Source organism: Caretta caretta, chromosome 1 (assembly GCF_965140235.1).
Source record: "Caretta caretta isolate rCarCar2 chromosome 1, rCarCar1.hap1, whole genome shotgun sequence".
Taxonomy (NCBI): Eukaryota; Metazoa; Chordata; order Testudines; family Cheloniidae; genus Caretta; species Caretta caretta.
Window position 1 is genome coordinate 342259099 of NC_134206.1, and position 24082 is coordinate 342283180.

The 24082-nt window shown below is 41.9% G+C and overlaps 1 long non-coding RNA gene across 1 annotated transcript in view; it reads left to right on the forward strand.

The window, feature by feature from the left end:
- The window catches only part of LOC125630530 (uncharacterized), a 43921-nt gene extending 20570 nt beyond the window's left edge, over window positions 1–23351 (forward strand). The window contains exons 2-4 of the long non-coding RNA XR_007354691.2: window positions 7246–7327; window positions 21873–22281; window positions 22869–23351. This is a non-coding gene — a long non-coding RNA (uncharacterized LOC125630530). The remainder of the gene's footprint in view (window positions 1–7245; window positions 7328–21872; window positions 22282–22868) is intronic.
- Window positions 23352–24082: the final 731 nt, after the last annotated feature.

Sequence of the window (24082 nt, forward strand, 5' to 3'; positions counted from 1 at the left end):
CACATCACTTTTAGAGGTTCATTCATCTTGGAGTGGAGCCCTAAGAATATATAGATATCTTTTGAAAGCACTGGCACATATTCCTCTCTTCCGGCTGTGTGCTCCATTTTGCACAGACAGTGGAGATGTTAAACCATTGTAATAAAAAAGAACTCTCATTTCTGGCCAAGGTAATCATTAAAAAAAAACTGGAAGGGCAGCTTGCCATGAAGCATGCAGCGTGGAGAATGAACTGAAGTCTGCTGAGCTTAAAGAAAACTTTGGAAAACATTCCATTTAGAAACCGTCTGCTTATAATAATAGTAATTGCATTTGCATAATCCCTTTCATGCAAAGATTTGACAAAGGGTTATTAATTAGAGCCTCAGGACAGCCCTGTAAAGCAGGTATTGTACAAATGGGCACGATGAGGCACAGAAAGGAAAATTGGTTTTGGGCAGGTGTAAAGACCTGGGGCCAAATGCTGATCTCCTTTATTGTAGTGTAAATCCAGAATAACATTGATTCAATGGAGTTGATTTAGATATTAGCAGTGCTAGTCTCCGGGAGTCCTAATTCCCAGTTCCTTGCTCTAAACAATAGGTGATCATACTGTTTTTCTCACTGCATCCTATATCTAGTGGGGCAAATCTGCTCTCCTTCACATTTGTGCATATCCAGAGTGCACAATTGTTTTTCTCTGGCTTTAGGCCATGTAGCCAAGATCAGATTTAGGCTCCTTAGATCTGTTGTTCACACCTTCAGAAGAAAACAAGAGACTAGATGCAGGTTTTCCTTAAGCCCATGCTAAGCTCGGCGTCTGGCTCAATAACTTTGCTTTTTGAGAGTTCACCCACTGCTATTACTGCTCACCTTGCTTATAAACCTGTACCTTTGTCATCATGCACACCCAGAAAGGTAATGAAACCATACTGCCATGGTGCCCATATGTAAATAGCACAAGTAACACATTTCCAAGCGTGCTAATACAGTGGGGACCCAGGCTAATTTGGATGCTGTTCTGGCTCTGTAGTACAGGCATCACCAATGCCAGTTAATATTTCCACCAATTTTCTGGCGGAAGGAGGTTTCCCAAGCTAGCTTTTGTTTGCAATTAGCTCAGGTCCACTTGGGAAGTTCTGCTTTGAAGCCAGTGACATGATTATGGCCCAATGTAACTACAAAAGAATGGAGGTGAGAGATGGCCTGGAAGAACGGGCCTTAATTGACCCACCCCCTTTAACCCACCCACGCCAGCCTGCAGAACACAGCTGATGCTTTAGGAGAGTCATCTAGCATGCCATGCAGATGGAGACACTTTTGGAGAGGTGGTCTCTCAGGCAGGAACAATCTCTCCAGCGTTTCTCTCAGGGTGAAGCAGTTCTGCACAGATCCTATGGAGTGGAATGTCATCACATCCATGATCTAGCTCTCAACATGCAGGTGGGTGTGGAATATGATCTCTGAGTGTGTGTATGGAAGGAGGCAGGATTCTGAAGAAACAACACAGGCCTCAGTTCTAAACACAGCTCCACATTATTATTTCTTTTTGGTTGCCTCGTTTTGCCCATTAGCTTAGATGTAGAGGTTCTCCATGATTTTCCTTGTTGGCTGTTTCTCGATTTTTCCCCTGGTGTTAGCCATTCCCAGTTTATTTTGAATGGGCTTTTCTATCGTGGGAAGCTGTAGTGACTTGATTTTTATATTTTCTGATCCCTTGCATTCAGATTTTCCAATTCCATGTTAATGGTGTGCCCTGTGTATACTATGGAGAAATGGTTAGAAGCTGGACGTCAGGATGACTCCTAGGCCCTAGTTTTGGGAAGTATTCTAGCCCTTTCATGCCTCACTGATAACATAAAGGAGCTAGGACTCTGAAGTCTTTCTGCACTGAAGAGTCCCCCATATAAAGAGTTACTCAGTGGGTGTGAACGCTGGTAAATCAGCTCACCTCAGTCCCCGACAAAAATGTGGCACAGGAGTCATCAGAGACGGGAGAATATGCAGCCAGAGTTTCATTCTGGGCTGGAGTAGAGTCCATAACTTAGAGAAGCCCTTTGGGCCCTTAGAAATTGTGCGAGGGATGGGCCCAGAATTTGGAGGTCACAAAGGTGACCACTACCTTGGGGTGTACCTCTTGAGCTGTACTACTCAGGATGACCGACTGATTTCTAGTTGACATTCTGAAAATTACATTTTTGACAAATTATTATTAATCTGTGTCTGCTAGTGACTTGCTACCTAACCTGGGCATGTATATGACAGATGCCAGACACGTCACATAATGCACAAGCAGAAAATGCTCCCATACCACGATCATGGGGGTTGGACTAGATGGGCATGGTATAAGAATGTGAATACCTTTGTGCTTCACTTTACCCCTTTGTAAAATGGTTTTACTAACACTTGCCTTGCAGACCTGTTGTGAGGTTCATTTAAGGTTTTCAAATTGCATCAAGATCCCCAGATACTACAGAAATACAGACTGCACATATTATCCACATGGCATGGTGGTACTCTCTTTCTCTTGGTTTACTAGAAGTGCCTTGCAAGTTTCACTCTCTTGTACATTGTTTTTGACATCTGGTTGCATTAACATTCACTTTTCACAGGGTTCTCTGATTCCTGCTGCATGCCTATGCAGTCTGAACAGACGATAAGATGGAAAACGTTATACATATAACAAATACAGTTCTACTAAGGCATTCCCTGACACCAGATACTTAATTTAGACAGCACTCATTGTACTGTTCAGTCACCAGCCCCGCAGGCTGAAACAGATGGACAACACAGATGAGGTTATTGCTGGTCCCCATGGAAACCAAAGTTCACATGACAAGTTGCCTTTGGACTTGATCTTGCAACATTACTCCTTCAGTTTAAAGGGCCAGATGCTTTAGAAGGCAGCTAGCCTTCATTGACTTCTCCTGTACGCTAATGTAAATGAGATCAGAATCAGGCCCTTGTACTGTCTATGTACACGTTAATTTCAATAAAAATTACCTTTGCTGGTGCTGCACAGAAATGTGCAGACTTCTAAATATTACATTTTTTTATAAATTATCATTAATCTTCCAAAGGTACCAAGAGGACTCAACTAAGATTATGGCCCCAATGTGTTAGGTGCTGCACAAAGATACAGTCCCTACCCTGAACAACTTACATTCTAAATAGACAAGGCAGACAGAGGGTAGGAGGAGAGCTACAATGATAAGAAGATTAGGAATTGAGCCACAGAAGAGTCAAATGACTTGCCTACAGAAGCCTGTCACAGAGTGGGCAGTGAACCCTGGGTCGTTTTGAGTCCCCATGCACTAACTTAACCAAAGAACCATCCTTCCTTCTAATCAGTACACATCTCTGTTTTTCTGTCCTTAGTTCCTGATTATGAAATATTTTCTTAAATATAGAGTGAAAGTTTCTGCTCACACATTATCAGGAAAAAAACCAGGGTATCACTGGAAAGTAGAGCGCCACTAATAATAAAATGCCCAGAGTTTGGGGAGAATTGGAATAGCTAATTATATAGCTTTAAGATATGTAATTATTTTATCACATCATATCATGACATTTCTCCAGAATATATAGGTGTGTGTACAAACATGTAGTGAACAGGCATACCGTTTTTGAGGGAGAGAGACACAGTATTGCCAACTTCAAGCATTCAAAAATCATGAATCAGCTCCCCCAAATCCAGGAGACTGGCTTAAAAATCATGAGATTTTAAAAAATAGTGAATTTGTGTTATTTTTATTTGTGTTCTGGTTTTCAGTTTCACATTTTCAAGATTTTCTTCTTAACCACAGAGGCCAGAAAATTATTTAAAAAAAATTGAAAACAGAGATTCTCATGTAATCACCATGAGTCCAAGAGTGGGGCCTTTAAGAAAAACACCTTATATCATGAGAGCTGGCAACACTTGGGACAATCAGTAGACATAGAAGAATATGGCATAAGTAATATTTGCCAGGATTGCATTAATTCCAGTGAAAACCATAAATTTGCTTGTACAGTACATATAATCCTACAAAATTTTGCATGAGAAAGAACATTATGAATAATCACACAGCTATGTAATAACATGCGCATTCACGTCAGAAGTGTTTGGCAAATAGGACAGCGGAAGCAATCCTATGAGATTTAGGTGGCTAATTACACAGCATAAATATTGAATTATGAATGCTCAACATTCAGAACAATAATCATATCAAACAACCCATGGGCAACTGACCACCTAAATACGGGTTTGCATAAATCACTGTCAGTGCAGCTGGTCAAGACTGCTCACATTTTTAAATTTTGGAACAAATCAGAAAAAAATCTCATGACTTTTTTGTGATTCCTCCCACCCCCCATATTTGATGTATACTAATTTTGAATAACAAACTTATAAAAAAATAAAATCTCATAAGGGATATCTCCCATGCCAGAGAGGAGGCCAAAGTCACTGGATACATTTTTTTGCTGTGAATAATTCATCCTATTCTCATACTCATATATTGTAGATATATTTAAATTATTTCAGTAAAAAATCTGACAGCTGATGGAGAAAAGTTAGAAAATGTTTTTCATTCCTTTTTTTGGGCATATACTGCTTTTTGGTGGAATTATTACATGGAAAGATACAGCAACAAAGTGAAAATGTACGGCAATATATAGAATTACATGTTACTCTGTACAGTGAACAAGTTTCTTACTTCCTTGTGCATTTCTTCTAAGTGACAAACAGGAAAGACTGGCAGATTCAAATTAGGGGTTAAACAAAGGGTAGCTAAGAAGAACAAGAAACAAATACCCTTGTTTAAAAATAGAATTAGATTGAACCTAGCAACCTGAGGGAATTGACATGAAGCAGATTATAAGAAAATTGAGAAGGTTCTTTTATTACAGTTTAAAACAGAGAAGAAATGAAAAAAGTACCTGCTTTACAAGATTCCAGCTCTGCCTTCAGCCATGCAGAAAAGCTAGTGGTAACAAACCAATAAAGATTAAAATGAAACTCGAAGACAAACAGAGATGGTCCGTTCCACCATCTCTTTTTCTGTGTTAATCTTGTAACAATGCAAAGGTACAAAGCTTTATAGGATGTATTCTTGCCCCGCAAGACGATCAATCAAAAGGTTAATGTGCATTAAAATTTTAGAATTAAAGCAGAAACTGAACAGCTTTTTTATTACAATTAACTTTAAGGGTTGATTATTCAAGTTAACTTTCCACACTGTTTCAACTCCTGCTTTCATTTTCAAACCACTTGTGGTTGAATGCTGACATCTGAGAAGAGAATGGAGAAAGTGCATTCTTCACAGAAAACTCTCAAACAAACAGGCACCTTAGTTGTGTTTAATAATCGCAGGATAAACTGAAACGTTTCCGGTATATGATGTGGTTTCACAATCAAGAAGCTATCTGCTTTGCTAGCCCAGATCATACCATTGATCCATCTAGGCTGATATCCTGTCCCTACAGTGTCTGTGCTAACTGATGCTTTAGTAGAATTTGAATTTCCTTTATAATGCACCTAGCCAATTGTGCAATGCTGAAGAGTGTGGGATTGGGTGTTTTTTGAGTGTCAATTCTTACACAGCAGTGTAGATTAGGAGGATCAGGCTTTTTAGAAAGAGCTAAAGACAGCTTTGGGCTGACAAATGTTAGTTGGGCCCATTCATCCCATGGATGGCAAATATTAATGATGAAATATTGGGTTTCTTGTTGATGAAGGCTGTTCATTCTTAAGTGAGGACCGGGTATTGGTTTAGCTCAGATGGGTGTTTGCTAGACAGTAGGTCAATACATTATCTCTTGAGATTAGTAGTTTCTAGAACTGGCCAGAAAATTGAATTCTAGGGAAAATGTTTGCCTTTTTGATTAACACGAATTTTTTTCAGATTTCTGACAAAAATCCCCCCCCCCAAAAAAAAATTGGAGGAAAGCAGAAACTTTCTGTTAAAAAAAAAACAGTTTAGTTGAAAATCCAATATTCAGACACAACAAGTTTATGGAAAAATTTTGACCAGCCCTAGCAAGTTCATTGTTGCCCTTTTGTTTAACTTTCCCTTTCTGAGAGAGGTTATTGAGAAGATGATGGAAAAGTCACTTTGGCAAAAACCAGAGTGTATGGTCCTCCATCCATCTCAGACTGGTATGGGGTCCACGTATGGCTTAGAGACTACACAGGTCTTAGTGACTGTTGATCTCCTAGCAATGGATAACAGTCAGATGGCCTGATCTGATTTTTTTTTTTTTGGTATATCATACTGTCTGCACCCTTTCTTATGGATGACTACGTAGAATTGATTACTTGACTGCACAGGCTGGCGGGAGTAGACAGGATGGCTCTGAAGTCGTTCCCGGCTTAAAAGTCCTCTCTGGTATGGTCCTGTAGGGTTCCTTTCTATCATCTCTCCAGGTCAGATAATAAGGCAGTTTGGGCTGAAGTGTATCAGTGTGCTAGTGACACACAACCCTAAACTGGATTTTCACTGGCGCAGACAGTGTGATATCACAGCTTTCTCAATGTGTGGCTGGGACCCAAACAGGAACCAGCTGGCTGAAAAAAAAATTTTTTGTAAGATGATTGATTGAGGAAAGCAGGGTGGAGTATGGCAGGGATGGTGTTTGCTCCCACAACTGATAACTTTACCCATGGTCAGTTTTGGGGTACTTTTAGGTCTCCATTTGATCTTGGAGTCTTAGGTGGGTTTGAGGTCCAAAAGTCCCTTTGAACACCTGTGAACTCATCTGTTTTTCAATTTATGTGGAACTGCCGCCCACGATTTTGTGGCCTTAAGAATAGATAATCCTCCTGCACAAAACCTGTGGTTACCCTTGAAGACTGCTTAGAAGCTGCCAAATGCAGTGCCCTTGCAGCTAAGCACAATTGGCTAGAGGCCGCACATTACACTAATCCTCCATCTATGTCACTGGTTTCCTACTTGCTTCTGGGTTCAGTTTCCTAAGAAACAAAATACTTGGCATACCAAGGAGAAACTCTTATCCCATTATACATTAATGGAACTTAAATAGCAACAAAGCTGTATATCCAGCTAAATATAAACCTGAAAAATTGATGGAATAATGCAGAAGTTCATCTAACCACCCAAGTAATTGCTTTTTCCTCCTACAGCTATGAACAATAAATCAAACACCAGAGATCAAAACACGTATGGTTTGGTCCCTCTAACTGCCTTTGTATCTTGGCTTAGTTGCTGCCCATCTTCCTATGACACAGATACTTACTTATCCATTAATAATGGTTCTTTTTTCTAGATCGGTAAAAGGACAAGCTAGCTCCAAACTGGATGCCCACAACACAGATATTGGTTGAACCCAATGGGACACCTAAAAACAGGTAATACCACATCCTTACTATCTTGCACTGTGTGACGAAGACCAGTATGAATTGACCTAAACTGAATTTTTAGAGCTTTCAGTGCAGGACTGTATAGGCCATGTACAACATTTATTTCAAAGGCTATTTGAACATGAAAGGTAACCTTTTTGCTTTGTACTGAATGCAAAAGTGTCATAGAATATCAGGGAATCATAGAATATCAGGGTTGGAAGGGACCTCAGGAGGTCATCTAGTCCAACCCCCTGCTCAAAGCAGGACCAATTCCCAACTAAATCATCTCAGCCAGGGCTTTGTCAAGCCTGACCTTAAAAACTTCAAAGGAAGGAGATTCCACCACCTCCCTAGGTAACCCATTCCAGTGCTTCACCACCCTCCTAGTGAAAAGGTTTTTCCTAATATCCAACCTAAACCTCCCCCACTGCTACTTGAGACCATTACTCCTTGTTCTGTCATCTGCTACCACTGAGAACAGTCTGGATACATCCTCTTTGCTTTCAGGTAGTTGAAAGCAGCTATCAAATCCCCCCTCATTCTTTTCTTCTGCAGACTAAACAATCCCAGTTCCCTCAGCCTCTCCTCATAAGTCATATGTTCCAGTCCCCTAATCATTTTTGTTGCCCTCTGCTGCACGCTTTCCAATTTTTCCACATCCTTCTTGTTGTGTGGGGCGCAAAACTGGACACAGTACTCCAGATGAGGCCTCACCAATGTCTAATAGAGGGGAACGATCACGTCCCTCAATCTGCAGGCAATGCCCCTACTTATATAGCCCAAAATGCAGTTATCCTTCTTGGCAACAAGGGCACACTGTTGACTCATATCCAGTTTCTCATCCACTGTAACCCATAGGTCCTTTTCTGCAGAACTGCTGCCTAGCCATTCAGTCCCTAGTCTGTAGCGGTGCATGGGATTCTTCCATCCTAAGTGCAGGACTCTGCACTTGTCCTTGTTGAACCTCATTAGATTTCTTTTGGCCCAATTCTCTAATTTGTCTAGGTCCCTCTTTATCCTATCCCTCCCCTCCAGTGTATCTACCACTCCTCCCAGTTTAGTGTCATCTGCAAACTTGCTGAGGGTGCAATCCACACCATCCTCCAGATCATTAATGAAGATATTGAACAAAACCAGCCCCAGGACTGACCCTTGGGGCACTCCGCTTGATACCGGCTGCCAACTAGACATGTGCCATTGATCACTACCCATTGAGCCCGACGATCTAGCCAGCTTTCTATCCACCTTATAGTCCATTCATCAAGCCCATTCTTCTTTAACTTGCTGGCAAGAATACTGTGGGAGACTGTATCAAAAGCTTTGCTAAAGTCAAGAAATAACATGTCCACTGCTTTCCCCTCATTCACAGAGCCAGTTATCTCATCATAGAAGGCAATTACATTAGTCAGGCATGCCTTGCCATGCCTTCCCCTTGGTGAATCCATGCTGACTATTCCTGATCACTTTCCTCTCCTCTAAGTGCTTCAGAATTGATTCCTTAAGGACCTGCTCCATGATTTTTCCAGGGACTGAGGTGAGGCTGACTGGCCTGTAGTTCCCCGGATCCTCCTTCTTCCCTTTTTAAAAGATGGGCACTACATTAGCCTTTTTCAATCATCCGGGACCTCCCCTGATCGCCATGAGTTTTCAAGGATAATGGCCAATGGCTCTGCAATCGCATCTGCCAACTCTTTTAGCACTCTTGGATGCAGCACATCCGGCCCCATGGACTTGTGCTCGTCCAGCTTTTCTAAATAGTCCCAAACCACTTCTTTCTCCACAGAGGGCTGATCACCTCCTCCCCATGCTGTGCTGCACAGTGTAGTAGTCTGGGAGCTGATCTTGTTCGTAAAGACAGAGGCAAAAAAAGCATTGAGTACATCAGCTTTTTCCACATCCTCTGTCACTGCGTTGCCTCCCTCATTCAGTAAGGGGCCCACACTTTCTTTGACTTTCTTCCTGTTGCTAACATAAGTATCATTTATTTTATATTCAGGAGTTTTATACTGCATTTTTTTCAAAACCGTTAGTGAATCTGTTAAAGCTTAAAGAAAATATAACATTACATAAACAAAAATTGGATATTAAGGATAAGAATTTCTGATCCTCTTTCCCTGGATCTGCTAAACATTGTGGCTAGATACAAAAACTTTGTCAAAGCCTTTTTCATGGAGCTAAAAGGAACTGCAGTGAATTCTTGTTTTAACTAAATCAGCCCAAGTGATTATTCTATATCTGCAATGTAGAAAAGCCGATTAATAACACTGCCAGGATGCATTTCTTCATGTGCAGTAGTTTTTACAGTAAATATGATTTCACACTGGATTAGCCAGAATTTTCAAACATATTTCGAATAGTTTATACGAAAAAGACTAACATGCTGAAAAGGGATTCCTTGCAATACTTAATGCCACTGAATGAGCAATTATGTTTTTTTCCTACTAGTTATTGGTAATTACTTTAGGAAGACCAGAATAATATAAGCTTAATGCACTGCTCTGTACTCTAATCAAAGGCAAAAATTATATGTCATTCTAAAAGGTAAATATTTTTCTAACTGTTTTCCTTGTAGAGTTAGCCATGATAATCTAAACCAATATCAACTGCTTGCAAGCATTTGAACCCTATGGGAATCAAAGGGGCTCTCCCTTATGTGGAGTCCCTTGTAGGTTTGGGTTGTAGGATAAGATCTTTTTTAAGGGACCTGACTTCACCAAACATCCTGGTTTTCCCAGGAGTATCCCTTCCTGGACTGTCCTAGCCAATTGAAACTGGGGTTTTGTCCCAATTTTGATACATATCCAGCACCCAACCTAGTTACCAAAATCCTCCTAACCAGCTCCCCATCCCATGCCAATCTTGTTCCATATGACACTCCTCCAGATACCAAAACTTTCACACTACTCTGTTCCTGGTGATATTAATAATGTTGTCCCAACGTTCTGATTTTAAAACGTGGTCACCCAGCCTGGCTCTGCAAGTACAGCTCTGAATTCCTTTCCTGTATGTAAGTTCTTCCTTTCTTGTCCCCAGACTTTAGTCTGGAACACCTGGTTCTACTACCTTACATGCCTTCCCAGTCACTTGAGTCTCAAGTTTTTACAGTTCCACTGAGCATGCTACACAAATCATAATTTATTGCATGGACTATATGACTGAGGGAGGGAGGAAATAGGTTACTGTAATGAAGTTACACATTAATTCAGGTTTATTATCCACACATTTTGTTTGTACTCGATACCTATTCTAAGCGGCTCAACGTTATGTGTCCTCCTACTTTTTGTCTTTAGCCTGTTAACTACATTCCATGCTTTCAATTGTTCCGTACCTAGTTCTCAGCCCATTTGCTAACCACCCAGTCAGTTATCCACCTTCCCAATCCCTCCCCCACAAAATCTGTTATCATCGCCCCAGTACAGCTCTCAGAATTTTAATCTGCTTTCATCAGCTCTGGCTGCTGATATTGTTGAATCTAAATGGTCCCCATTGCAGACAAGTGTGACCAAAGGTTATTTCTTTCCTTTTCCCCCTATATTCTTTCAAATCTAAAAATGGGGCAGGCAGGACAGAGGGATATGGGCTGTTTCCCAGTATTTCCTCTCTCTTTTCTTTTCACTATTCCTATTCTCTTTCATTTGTTTTTAAAACGTACCTGCCTCTGGCTGCTCTCTGCACCTGGAGCCATCTGTCTGGAGAAGGAATTCAAAATGGAGGGCAAAGTATTTCTAATGGAAGCCTCCCCCCTCAGAGGAATTGTGGTAATTAGGGTAAGGGTCCTCAACACACAGCTCTAGTTGCAACAACCAAGGGCAGCTAGGACTTGATTTAAGAACGCACACATTTAAATGGAAGCTTTGTTGAAATGGGGGAGGAAGAAGGGTGGCTTTTGTGGCTAAGGTACTAGACTAGAACTCAGAACATCTGGGTTTAAGTCCTGGCTTTGCTACAGGATTCCTGTGTGACCTTGGGCAAATTACTTAATCTAACGTGCATCAGTTCCCCATCTACAAAGATGAGCATCATCTATTTAGATTGCATGCCTCTAGGAGGCAGCTATTTTTTCTTACTGTGTGTACTTGCTCGCATAGCAGGGTCATGGTTGTGGGGCTGGTAGGTGCTATGTAATACAAATAATAATAGCAAAGAGACTTAAACTGCTTACCTGAAGCTGGTCACGGCTATTGATCTTATTGTGTGTATTCCCCTTTAGAAGTGTGGAGTATTTAGTCTTTATTCTTTATGTGAATTATCTGTGAACAGATCTTATTTTAATGAATTTGTGTATTTGATACGAGCCAGTGCTAACACTGGTGCTAACAGATTTTCACCATTTGGGATATTTGTGACAAAAGGTGAAATGTTATTAGGATCATAGAATCACAGAGCCATGGGATTAAGAGGGACCGGAAGGGGTATTTAGTCGAACCCCTGCCAAGATGCAGGATTTGTTGTGACTAAACCACCCAAAAGAGATGGCTATCCAGCCTTTTTTTGAAAACCTCCAGTGAAAGAGATTCTACGACTTTCCTCGGCCTTTGTTTCATTGTCCTACTGTTCTTACAGTTAGGAAATTTTTCCTGAGATTTAATCTAAATCTGCTACCTTGTTATTTGAACCCATTGCCTCTTGTCCTGCCCTCTGTGGTAAGAGAGAACATTTTTCTCCCTTTTTTTATGGCAGCCTTTCCAGTATTTGAAAACCGCTATCATTTCCCCTCTTGAGCTCCTCTTTTTCACATTAAACATAGCTAGCTTCTTCAGCCTTTGCCCCTATGGCTTGCATTCCATCCTTTTGCTCATCTTTGTCACTTGCCTCTGCATCCTTTCTATATAGCAGTGACCAAAATTGGACATAGTATTGAAGCTGAGGCCTAACCAGTGCCAAGTAGAGCGGTATTATCACCTCTTCCGTTAATGTACCCCAGAATTGTATTTGCTTTTTTGTTGCAACAGCATCGCACTGTTGACTCATGTTGAGGTTTGATCCACCACAAGCTCCTTCTCAGCAGTGCTGCTGCCAAGCCAGTTATGCTCCATTCTGTATTTGTGCATTTGGTTTTTTCTTTCCTGAATGTAGCACCTTACATTTGTCTTTGTTGAATTTCATTTTGTTGTCTACAGCCCAGTTCTCCAATTTTTCAAGATTCCTCTGAATTTGAGCTCTGTCCTCCAAAATGTTTGCAATCCCCCCTTAGCTTTGTGTCATATGCAAATCTGATCAGTATGCTCTCTATTCCAACATCCAGGTCATTAATAAAGATGTTAAATAACACTGGACCCAGAACACATCCCTGTGGAACCAGACTTAGAATCATAGAATATCGGGGTTGGAAGGGACCTCAGGAGGTCATCTAGTCCAACCCCAGGCTGAAAGCAGGACCCATTTTTGCCCCATCCCTAAATGGCCCCCTCAAGGATTGAACTCACAACCCTGGGTTTAGCAGGCCAATGCTCAAACCACTGAGCTATCCCTCCCCCCCTTGAGACCTCCTTCCAGTGTGACATCATTCCATTAATAGTTACTCTTTGTTTTCAGTTGTTTAACAAATTATATATCCACTGAATGGTGGTTCTACCGAGCCTGCATTTCTCCAGCTTACTGATGAGAATGGCATATGTATATTATGTCCACTGCATTCCCCCTATTCAACAAACCACTTACCTTTTCAAAGAAGGAAATCAAGCTGGTTTGGGCATGATTTGTTCTTAGTAAATCCATTCTGGCTGCTAGTGATCACCCCTTTGTCCTTCAGGTATTTGCAGATTGAATGTTTTATACATTGCCCCAGTAACTTCTCAGGTATTGAGGTCAGGCTGACTGGTCTATAGTTCCCCAGCTCCTCCTTTCCCCATATTATTTAGCCATGTTTTTCAGTCATAGGCAAGGACACCATTTTGCTAGGTGCAGTACAAACAGAACCAAAAGACAGTCCCTGCCCTAATCCTTCCTACCCATATTTTCCCATTGAGTTCAGCCCATCAATACCTCCACCATGACGAGTTATGAAATGAGGCCTAAACGAAATGGTGATACTGACATCTTACTGACAGAAGTAGTATTGCCAACCCCAAGCATTAAAAAATAATGAGTCAGGTCCCCAAGAAATTATAAAATTGGTTCAAAATCCTTGAGATTTTTAAAAAATAATAATTAGGTGGTGGGGGTCTTTTCCTTTGTCTTCTGGTTTCTGAGCCTTTGAGGTTCATGTTATCCAGCTTTGTGCCACAACTCTGAGGGCTAGGAACTTACTTTTATTTAAAAAAATCTGAGCTTCTCCAATAATTCAATGACTCCTGGAGCTGTGGCTTTTAGGAAAAACACATCATATGGCAAGACCACGATAAAATCTTGAGAGCTGGTGACACTGCAGGGGTGATCGTGTCTTCTCCCTGGGCCTACTCACGTGCTTCAAGTTAAAGAGGTGATTACTTATCTTGCTGATACTTATCAGGTATGAGGACCATTTTCACACATTTATAAAGAATCCTAAATCTTAAAATTAAATATACCAGGATCTAGGAAAAGGACTTATATTTTATTCATTCCATTAATCACCTATTATTCAATTTAGCTTAACAAGACAAACAAACTACAAGGTGTGTCCTGTTAGCTTTTTAACTCTGGAAAAAAAAACAGATAATGTATGAAAAGTGTCTAAAATTGAGCAGCTTGTGGTTATGTTGCTATAGTTACAGGAAGTTCAGAGTCTTTTGCCAGTAAAGGAAATGAACAGTTTCAAACAGTTTTGTATTGTGTGCATCTAGTTATTGCTGACATTTTCAGGAAGTAGGTTTTGATCTCCTTTGTGTAGAAGAAATTCAGGGGACAAATTAATTATGAATTACAATTCCTTGCACTTTTTGTCTGAGGATCTCAAAGTATTTTTCAAATGAGAATGGGAGATATTATAAATACTATTAATAGAGTTGTTAGAAAAAATTGTTTTTCCCTTTCCCCTCATTGAAAATTTTGATTTTTCATCAAACAACCCCAGGTCTGAAAATTTTTAACTGAAACCTGAAAACTTTTGGTTTTCAGCCAAAAATTTTTGTTTTCCACTGAAAACTCAAAATTTTCCATTGAAAGCAGATGACTTTTGTCAGAAAAGAAAATAAATTGTTTACCTGAAAACCCAGTTTTCCATAAGAAACAGTTTTGAGGGAAAGTGTTCAGCTAATAATTGTCCCCTCTTTAGAAACTGGATAAACTGAGGTGCTGGACGTATAAGTGACATGCAAAAGTTCACATACAGTAGTCAGTGTTGGAGCTGGGAGCAAATGTCAGAAGTCCTGATTTCCAGTCCCAGCTGGGACCACCAAAGGCTAAAAGAGACCAGGAGCTATACCAGTTTACACAACCTGAGAATCTGGCCCTGGACCTTAATGTCCCTGTGTATAAACATCCTGATGGCTATTTTTGCACCACTTTCCCCGAATGAAAGAAAGGCCTGTGTACCAAAATGATAAGGGTACAGAAATTTAAAAACACTAAACCGTAATAGATAATATCCCTAATACTCTCAGCTCTACTTCAGTGAATTCTCAAGGTTTGTATGGTGGAAAAATGACCAAAAAAATTATATTTCTATCCCCGAGAGCAGATTTGGGGCTGTCCACAATCTCCACACCCCAGGGACATTTTGGGAGGTGAATGTTCATCAAAATGGTACCACCCTTCCCAGATGTTCCTAGTACATACAGGGGTCACGGGCGGAACCATCCTTTAGGATAATAATGCCTTCTGCCTGATGTGTCTAGTCTCCTCTGCAGCTGGTACAGAGGAAAGCTCTTCCCATTCTTCTCCGCCACCTTTTCGAGTGATGTGGAGGAAGCAATGCCCTTGAACACAGGGACTGAAATTGTGACTGGCCCTTGCACTAGGCTTAAGGACCAGTGCCAATCCCCAATATGTAAAGTACTGTCGTCTCCCCTAGAGAGGTTAGCCTCTCAGGCCCAGATCCTCAGATGGATATAAGCATGTAGATCTCATTGACATTAATGAGTTAGGTGCCTAAATCCCTTTCAGGATCTCAGCCTCAGAAACCAATCCAAAGTAACTGGCTGCTGGGCATTGTGAAGAAACTCACAGTGGAACCACATGAATTTTAGGTGGTTTGAGCTGGGAAAAGCATCCCAGCATTCGTAAGTGCCCTTTCCAATAGCTTGCCCTTGCTGCCTGTGTTTCCTTTGGCTACTTCCATGAATACACAAGCCCCTTTAATTTATGCATCACAAATATAAAATGGTGGAGTAGCTTTACCATTGGGAGAACTAGGAGGCCATTTACAGGACTGCATTGTAGGTACATAGCAACTGCCATAGCTGATCAGATCAGCAGTCCAACTAACACAGCAATCTGCCACCAACAGCATCCCAGCCCATACTAGATGCTTCTGAGGAGGTGCAATAAACCCAGCAGTACATTAAGGAATAACCCCCATCGTTAGAGACTGGCTTGTGCCATGAAACAAGTGAGTTTATATCCCTTCCAAAATGCATGTGCTAGTACATGAGGACTTGACGATAGCCTTTCCGGAGGGAGTTTGATGTCACAAAAAGTTTTCCCATCTGAACACTCATTTAATTTCTTCTCTTTTTTCCCTAAAGTCTGAAGAAAAATCAGTTTTGCTGAAGCAGAAATATATAGGACCAGATCTTGCTGCTGTTGAAAATCAGTGGGAGTTTTGCCATTTATATCTCTTTTTTTTGTTGTTGTGGTTGTTGGTTAAAACTAACTTTTCCCTTTAACATATCGTTAAATAAATAAATATATAAATAAATAAAAGCACTACAATAATAATTTTGAAATAAAAAGTGTGCATGTGTCACCGGTAGAAATGTTCTGGCGGGGCTATAATTTCTTCGTGGCGGTCCCCTTGTTCTACGAACCCTGTTATTTATAAGTGAATTAAACAACATCATCAGATGACTTAACTGACTCTGGAAATTGCAGCGTGAAAAAAATGTGGAAGTGAAGTGCCAACCTACCAATTTAAATACAGCTCTAACAATGGCCAAGGCAATCAACGAACAAAAAAGTCCACACTTCTACTCCAAACTATCAATTAGGGAAAAGCCTCTCTCATTCATTAACATGAACAAATTAGGCCAGAAATCTCGATTTGAGCTCTCTGGGGGCTTTTCAGGGCTGGTGAAAGTTACTAGATTGATGGGACAAGAAACTGAAGTCGTCTATTAATTTTGGCTAACATTCACCTCCTCTGCTGAGAGCCAGCATGTGGCCTATGAACCTCTTAAACACTTAAAATAAGACTTAAGTGGGACTTAATCAGTGCATAGATATTGTGCTCGGTGCTTTGAAAAGGGTGATATTTCACCCCAAAAGCAGATGCTAACAGTGCAAACTTTCATGACTCTGTCTCGCCAATGTATATCACCTTTGTTCTGGGGGAACCACAATTCCCCTCTATTACACTAGTGTAAAAACAGAGCAGCTACACTGGCTGCAAAGGAGTTATGCTGGTACAACAGAGATCAGTATCTTCCTTGTCTAAGGTACTTATATGACCACCACTTCCATAGTATCTGAAGACCTCACAATCTTTAATTTATTTATGCCCACCAAACCCCTGTAAGGTAGGTGTAAGCAGGGTCTGAATGAGCTCTCCCCTGCTTGCTAGTTGGGGAGGGAGAGAGACTTCAGGAGCAAACTGTATTTATATGAACACACCTGCTCTGTATCGGTATCTAGCAGACAAGAGCTGTGTAGCACCAAGTGATCAGCTTTGACTGGTTTTGGGTTAAAAATCACTTTATTACTGAAAGCAGGGGTAGTGAAATGTTGTTATCAATGTTGTTGTCTTTATTGTCTGAGTAAAGGGGAGCAAAACTGTCCCAAATGAGGGGGACACACTCAGCTGAAAGGACCTCATTAAGCCAGCGTCTTGAATGCCAGGCCCCTGTGAACATAAGAACGGTCAGATCCAGGGTCCATCTAGCCCAATATCTTCCAACAGTAGCCAATGCCAGGTGCCCCAGAGGGAATGAACAGAACAGGTAATCATCAAGTGATCCATCCCCTGTCGCTCATTCCCAGCTTCTGGCAAACAGAGGCTAGGGACACCATTCCTGCCCATCCTGGATAATAGCCATTGATGGACCTAGCCTCCATGAATTTATCTAATTCTTTTTTGAACCCTTTTATAGTCTTTGACTTCACAACATCCTCTGGCAAGGAGTTCCACAGGCTGACTGTGTGTTGTGTGAAGAAATACTCCCTTTTGTTTGTTTTAAACCTGCTGCCTATTAATTTCATTTGGTGACTCCTATTTCATGTGTTATGAGACGTACTAAACAACACTTCCTTATCTACTTTCTCTATACTAGTCATGATTTTATAGACTTCCATCCTATCTCCCCTTAGCCATCTCTTTTCCAAGCTGAAAAGTCCCAGTCTTATTAAACTCATATGGAAGCCGGTCCATACCCCTAATAATTTTTGTTGCCCTTTTCTGAACCTGTTGATATTGCAAGCTTGCAGGATGGGATTTTCAGAAGCACTTAATGCTTGCGTTGGCCTAACCATTGACGTCAGCAGGAATTTTATTCACTGAGTCCATGGGAGCAGAGGTAGACCAAGAGGAATGCTTTAGAAAATCCCACCCTGAGGTGATTAATGGCCCCAACTTGCATTCCTTATGCCTCTAAAACCTTCACTGCACAAAGAATGCAGAACTAGGACAAGCATATCTGAAGTTAGTTTGGTACTTTATACATTATAGAGGGCATATATACATTTAAATCAGTATTCTTATTACAAATACCAGTTAGTGAGAACTGTGATGAGGTTTTTGGTCATATGAGCAGCTGTTCAAGAGGAACATGAGTTTCATCTCACATGAGTTTCTAAAAAATTTTCAGATACCAATGATGTGCAGTCACTACAAACTAGCAATGGCCAGGTTGAGGGGACGTTGGCTATAAAACTGTGTAGGACCAGATTCACCAATATGTCCTTTGTGATGGAAAGCAACCAAGAACCCTGTCTGACTGGCCAGTTAAGCTGGAGTAATCCTTACTCCCTCTGGATCTCTGGAAGATGGCATTTACCAAACTTTGTTTGTGACACAGTAATTGGTAGCAACCCCCAGGTGCACCATGACTTAGGGGCAAACACAGATCTTGACTCGATAGGTTCTAATACCTGACCGGTGCACTTCAACAGACATCTCAAATGAAAAGATGATTTACTCAGTGATAGAATGCATTGGGGAAAGAAGAAAGCAAAAAAATGCCACATCTCCCTTGCATTTTAAGGAGTTATATTGCCAAATAAATATATAAATGCCAAAAATAAAACAACAAAATATCAAAGTCCCACCAAAATGGAATTTGTGAACAGCCAAAGAAACACCCTGAAAAGTTGGGTGTATGAGAGAAAAACAGCAGATGGCATCCTCAGGTGGTGGAAAGATGGAAATGCTAATTTAGAAATTCCAAGAGTTCATGGCTGTGGAAAAGCATGACTGTTGAAATTCAGCAGCAGACAGTCTAAATGTCTGTTCGCAGCTTTAGGGAGCACAGCTGCTTGGTGGCTCCTGTCCTAGTTGTCTCAGCTGAAATCTAAAAATCCTAAAACCTTTTAGATAATCTAAACAAAAGGCACACACTTGCAATTGAGAATAATTGAGATGTGACACACTCTAGAAATAATCCTCCAACATTCTGCAAGTAGTAGCTATGAATTACTGAGTCTTATGTTTGTCCATACACAAAGGGTGGACAAATACCATTAGTAAGATTAGATTAAAGTAAAAAAAAAAAACCATGACAAAACAAAAGCAAAGTCTCAAGGAACTGTGTGTGTGTCTCCTTTGGGGCAGTCTGCGCTGAAATGCACACAAAACGGCCGATTGGGTCTACTGACAGCCGCCATTAGACATATGAAGGTTCAGTAGAAAGTAAAGAAAGACGTAACAGTTACACAGTTACTAGGACCAAACTCTCGTTCTGGCTCTGAAACTGACTCCCTAAGACAAGTCCAGTATTGTGAACTCCAAGTATTCAAAAACTTGAGTCAAGCCCCCAAAATCGTATGGTCGGATTTAAAATCATGAGGTTTTAAAAATAATCCATCTGAAGTTGTTTTTTTTTTTTTTTTGCCTTTTGATGTTTGAACCTTTAGGACTCATGTTTTCGAGGTTCCCTCTGCAACTGTGAGGGCTAGAAACTTAATCTTTTTTTCGTTAATTAAAGCTGAAATTCTGATGCAATCACATGACTTCAGGGTCTAGGGCTTTAAGTAAAACACCAAATAATGTGAGACCAATGATAAAAGTACAAGAGTTAGCAACACTGCAAGTTGGTCAGCAACTGTTCACTGCTCTGTTTCCTATTTGTAAAAGGTAGATAATACTTCCGCCCCCCGATATTTTTACTATTGTGACTACTTTGTTATTATTTCAAATCAAAAACAAAATAAAACATCTTTCAATGCAATTTCTTGTACCACTAGAATTTAGGAATGCAAAAAACTGGAAAGAAATTTGTGCCAAATATTGAAGAAGCACAATAACTTTCGAGTGTTTCTCAGGAAAAAAAAATAAATATGCAAAGTAAAACCACAAAAGATACTGTTGCCTGATTTTGTTAATTTTTAACCAATCATAATATTTACAGGAGTGCTGTGAGGATTAATTAATTAATGTTGGTACTAGTGCTTTGAAGATGCACATTTTATATACACTGGTCATGCTTAAAAAGTTGCAGTTTTGCCTTTGATAACTAGATCACTTTCCCGGAGTAGAGGTGAACTTCACCCCATGTGCAGAGGGTCCTCAAAACAGGTCTTAAGTGGAATTTAAGCTGTGCACTGACCCTGTGAATTTTGTCACAGAGAGGGTGTGCCATAGATATTCATATTCTCTGGTATTCTTCATTTCTGAGGTAATACCCAAGGAAGTTAAGAGACCATCTGGTGCTTACTGCAAATACTAAGATAAAGTTATAAGAACATAAGAATGGCCATATTGGATCTGACCAATAGTCTATCTAGCATAGTATCTTCTCCTCTGACAGTGGCCAATGCAAGGTGCTTCAGAAGGAATGAACAGAACAGGGAATTGTCAAGGGATCCATCCCCTGTCGTCTGCTCATGCTTTCTGGGAATCAGAGGCTAGGGACACTCAGAGCAAAGGGTTGCATGCATCCCTGCCCATCCTGGCTAAAAGCCATTGATGGACCTATCCTCCATGAACTTATCTAAGCCTTGGTCTACACTAGGACTTTAGGTCGAATTTAGCAGCGTTAAATCGATGTAAACCTGCACCCGTCCACACGATGAAGCCCTTTATTTCGACTTAAAGGGCTCTTAAAATCGATTTCCTTTCTTCATCCCTGACAAGTGGATTAGCGCTTAAATAGGCCTTGCCGGGTTGAATTTGGGGTACTGTGGACACAATTCGACAGTATTGGCCTCTGGGAGCTATCCCAGAGTGCTCCATTGTGACCGCTCTGGACAGCACTCTCAACTCAGATGCACTAGCCAGGTAGACAGGAAAAGAACTGTGAACTTTTGAATCTCATTTCCTGTTTGGCCAGCGTGGCAAGCTGCAGGTGACCATGTAGAGCTCATCAGCAGAGGTGACCATAATGGAGTACCAGAATCGCAAAGGAGCTCCAGCATGGACTGAACGGGAGGTACGGGATCTGATCGCTGTATGGGGAGATTTCAGAGTAACAGCCGTGTTAGTCTGTATTCGCAAAAAGAAAAGGAGTACTTCTGGCACCTTAGAGACTAACCAATTTATTTGAGCATGAGCTTTCATGAGCTACAGCTCACTTCATCGGATGCATACCGTGGAAACTGCAGCAGACTTTATATATACACAGAGAATATGAAACAATACCTCCTCCCACCTCACTGTCCTGCTGGTAATAGCTTATCTAAAGTGATCATCAGGTGGGCCATTTCCAGCACAAATCCAGGTTTTCTCACCCTCCACCCCCCCACACAAATTCACTCTCCTGCTGGTGCTAGCCCATCCAAAGTGACAACTCTTTGCATAATCAAGTCGGGCTATTTCCTGCACAAATCCAGGTTTTCTCACATCCCCCCCACCCCCATACACACACAAACTCACTCTCCTGCTGGTAATAGCTCATCTAAACTGACCACTCTCCAAGTTTAAATCCAAGTTAAACCAGAACATTATGTAAAGAGCTGTCACTTTGGATGGGCTAGCACCAGCAGGAGAGTGAATTTGTGTGGGGGGGTGGAGGGTGAGAAAACCTGGATTTGTGCTGGAAATGGCCCACCTGATGATCACTTTAGATAAGCTATTACCAGCAGGACAGTGGGGTGGGAGGAGGTATTGTTTCATATTCTCTGTGTATATATAAAGTCTGCTGCAGTTTCCACGGTATGCATCCGATGAAGTGAGCTGTAGCTCACGAAAGCTCATGCTCAAATAAATTGGTTAGTCTCTAAGATGCCACAAGTACTCCTTTTCTTTTTGTATGGGGAGAGGAATCCGTGCTATCAGAACTCCGTTCCAGTTTTTGAAATGCCAAAATCTGTCAACATCTCCCAGGGCATGAAGGACAGAGGCCATAACAGGGACCCGAAGCAGTGCCGCATGAAACTGAAGGAGCTGAGGCAAGCCTACCAGAAAACCAGAGAGGCGAATGACTGCTCCGGGTCAGAGCCCCAAACATGCCACTTCTATGATGAGCTGCATGCCATTTTAGGGGGTTCAGCCACCACTACCCCAGCCATGTTGTTTGACTCCTTCAATGGAGATGGAGGCAACACGGAAGCAGGTTTTGGGGACGAAGAAGATGATGATGATGATGAGGTTGTAGATAGCTCACAGCAAGCAAGCGGAGAGACCGGTTTTCCCGACAGCCAGGAACTGTTTCTCACCCTGGACCTGGAGCCAGTACCCCCCGAACCCACCCAAGGCTGACTCCTGGACCCGGCAGGGGGAGAAGGGACCTCCGGTGAGTGTACCTTTTAAAATACTATACATGGTTTAAAAGCAAGCATGTGAAAGGATTACTTTGCCCTGGCATTCGCGGCTCTCCTGGATGTACTCCCAAAGCCTTTGCAAAAGGTTTTTGGGGAGGGCAGCCTTATTGCGTCCTTCATGGTAGGACACTTTACCACTCCAGGCCAGTAATACGTACTCGGGAATCATTGTACAACAAAGCATTGCAGTGTATGTTGCTGGTGTTCAAACAACATCCGTTCTTTATCTCTCTGTGTTATCCTCAGGAGAGTGAGATATCATTCATGGTCACCTGGTTGAAATAGGGTGCTTTTCTTCAGGGGACACTCAGAGGAGCCCGTTCCTGCTGGGCTGTTTGCCTGTGGCTGAACAGAAATGTTCCCCGCTGTTAGCCACGGGGAGGAGGGAGGGTTGAGGGGGTAGCCAAGCGGTGCGGGGATGCAAAATGCGACCTTGGAACGAAAGCACATGTGCTATGTATGTAATGTTAACAGCAAGGTTTACCCTGAAAGAGTGTAGCCACTGTTTTATAAAATGTGTCTTTTTAAATACCGCTGTCCCTTTTTTTTTCTCCACCAGCTGCATGTGTTTCAATGATCACAGGATCGTCTCCTTCCCAGAGGCTAGTGAAGATTAGAAAGAAAAAAAAACGCATTTGCGATGAAATGTTCTCCGAGCTCATGCTGTCCTCCCACACTGACAGAGCACAGACGAATACATGGAGGCAAATAATGTAGAAGTGCAGGAAAGCACAAAATGACCGGGAGGAGAGGTGGCGGGCTGAAGAGAGTAAGTGGCGGGTTGAAGACAGGGCTGAAGCTCAAATGTGGCAGCAGCGTGATGAGAGGAGGCAGGATTCAATGCTGAGGCTGCTGCAGGACCAAACCAGTATGCTCCAGTGTCTGGTTGAGCTGCAGCAAAGGCAGCTGGAGCACAGACTGCCGCTACAGCCCCTGTGTAACCAACTGCCTCCTCCCCAAGTTCCATAGCCTCCACACCCAGACGGCCAAGAACGTGGTGGGGGGGCCACCGGCCAACCAGCCACTCCACCACAGAGGATTGCCCCCAAAAAAAGAAGGCTGGCATTCAATAAATTTTAAAGTTGTAAACTTTTAAAGTGCTGTGTGGCATTTTCCTTCCCTCCTCCACCACCCCTCCTGGGCTACCTTGGTAGTCATCCCCCTATTTGTGTGATGAATGAATAAAGAATGCATGAATGTGAAGCAACAATGACTTTATTGCCTCTGCAAGCAATGATCGAAGGGAGGAGGGGAGGGTGGTTAGCTTACAGGGAAGTAGCGTGAACCAAGGGGCGGGGGGGTTTCATCAAGGAGAAACAAAGAGAACTTTCACACCGTAGCCTGGCCAGTCATGAAACTGGTTTTCAAAGCTTCTCTGATGCGTACCGCACCCTCCTGTGCTCTTCTAACTGCCCTGGTGTCTGGCTGCGCGTAACCAGCAGCCAGGCGATTTGCCTCAACCTCCCACCCCACCATAAACATCTCCCCCTTACTCTCACAGATATTGTGGAGCACACAGCAAGCAGTAATAACAGTGGGAATATTGGTTTCGCTGAGGTCTAAGCGAGTCAGTAAACTGCGCCAGCGCACCTTTAAACGTCCAAATGCACATTCTACCACCATTCTGCACTTGCTCAGCCTGTAGTTGAACAGCTCCTGACCACTGTCCAGGCTGCCTGTGTACGGCTTCATGAGCCATGGCATTAAGGGGTAGGCTGGGTCCACAAGGATACATATAGGCATTTCAACATCCCCAACAGTTATTTTCTGGTC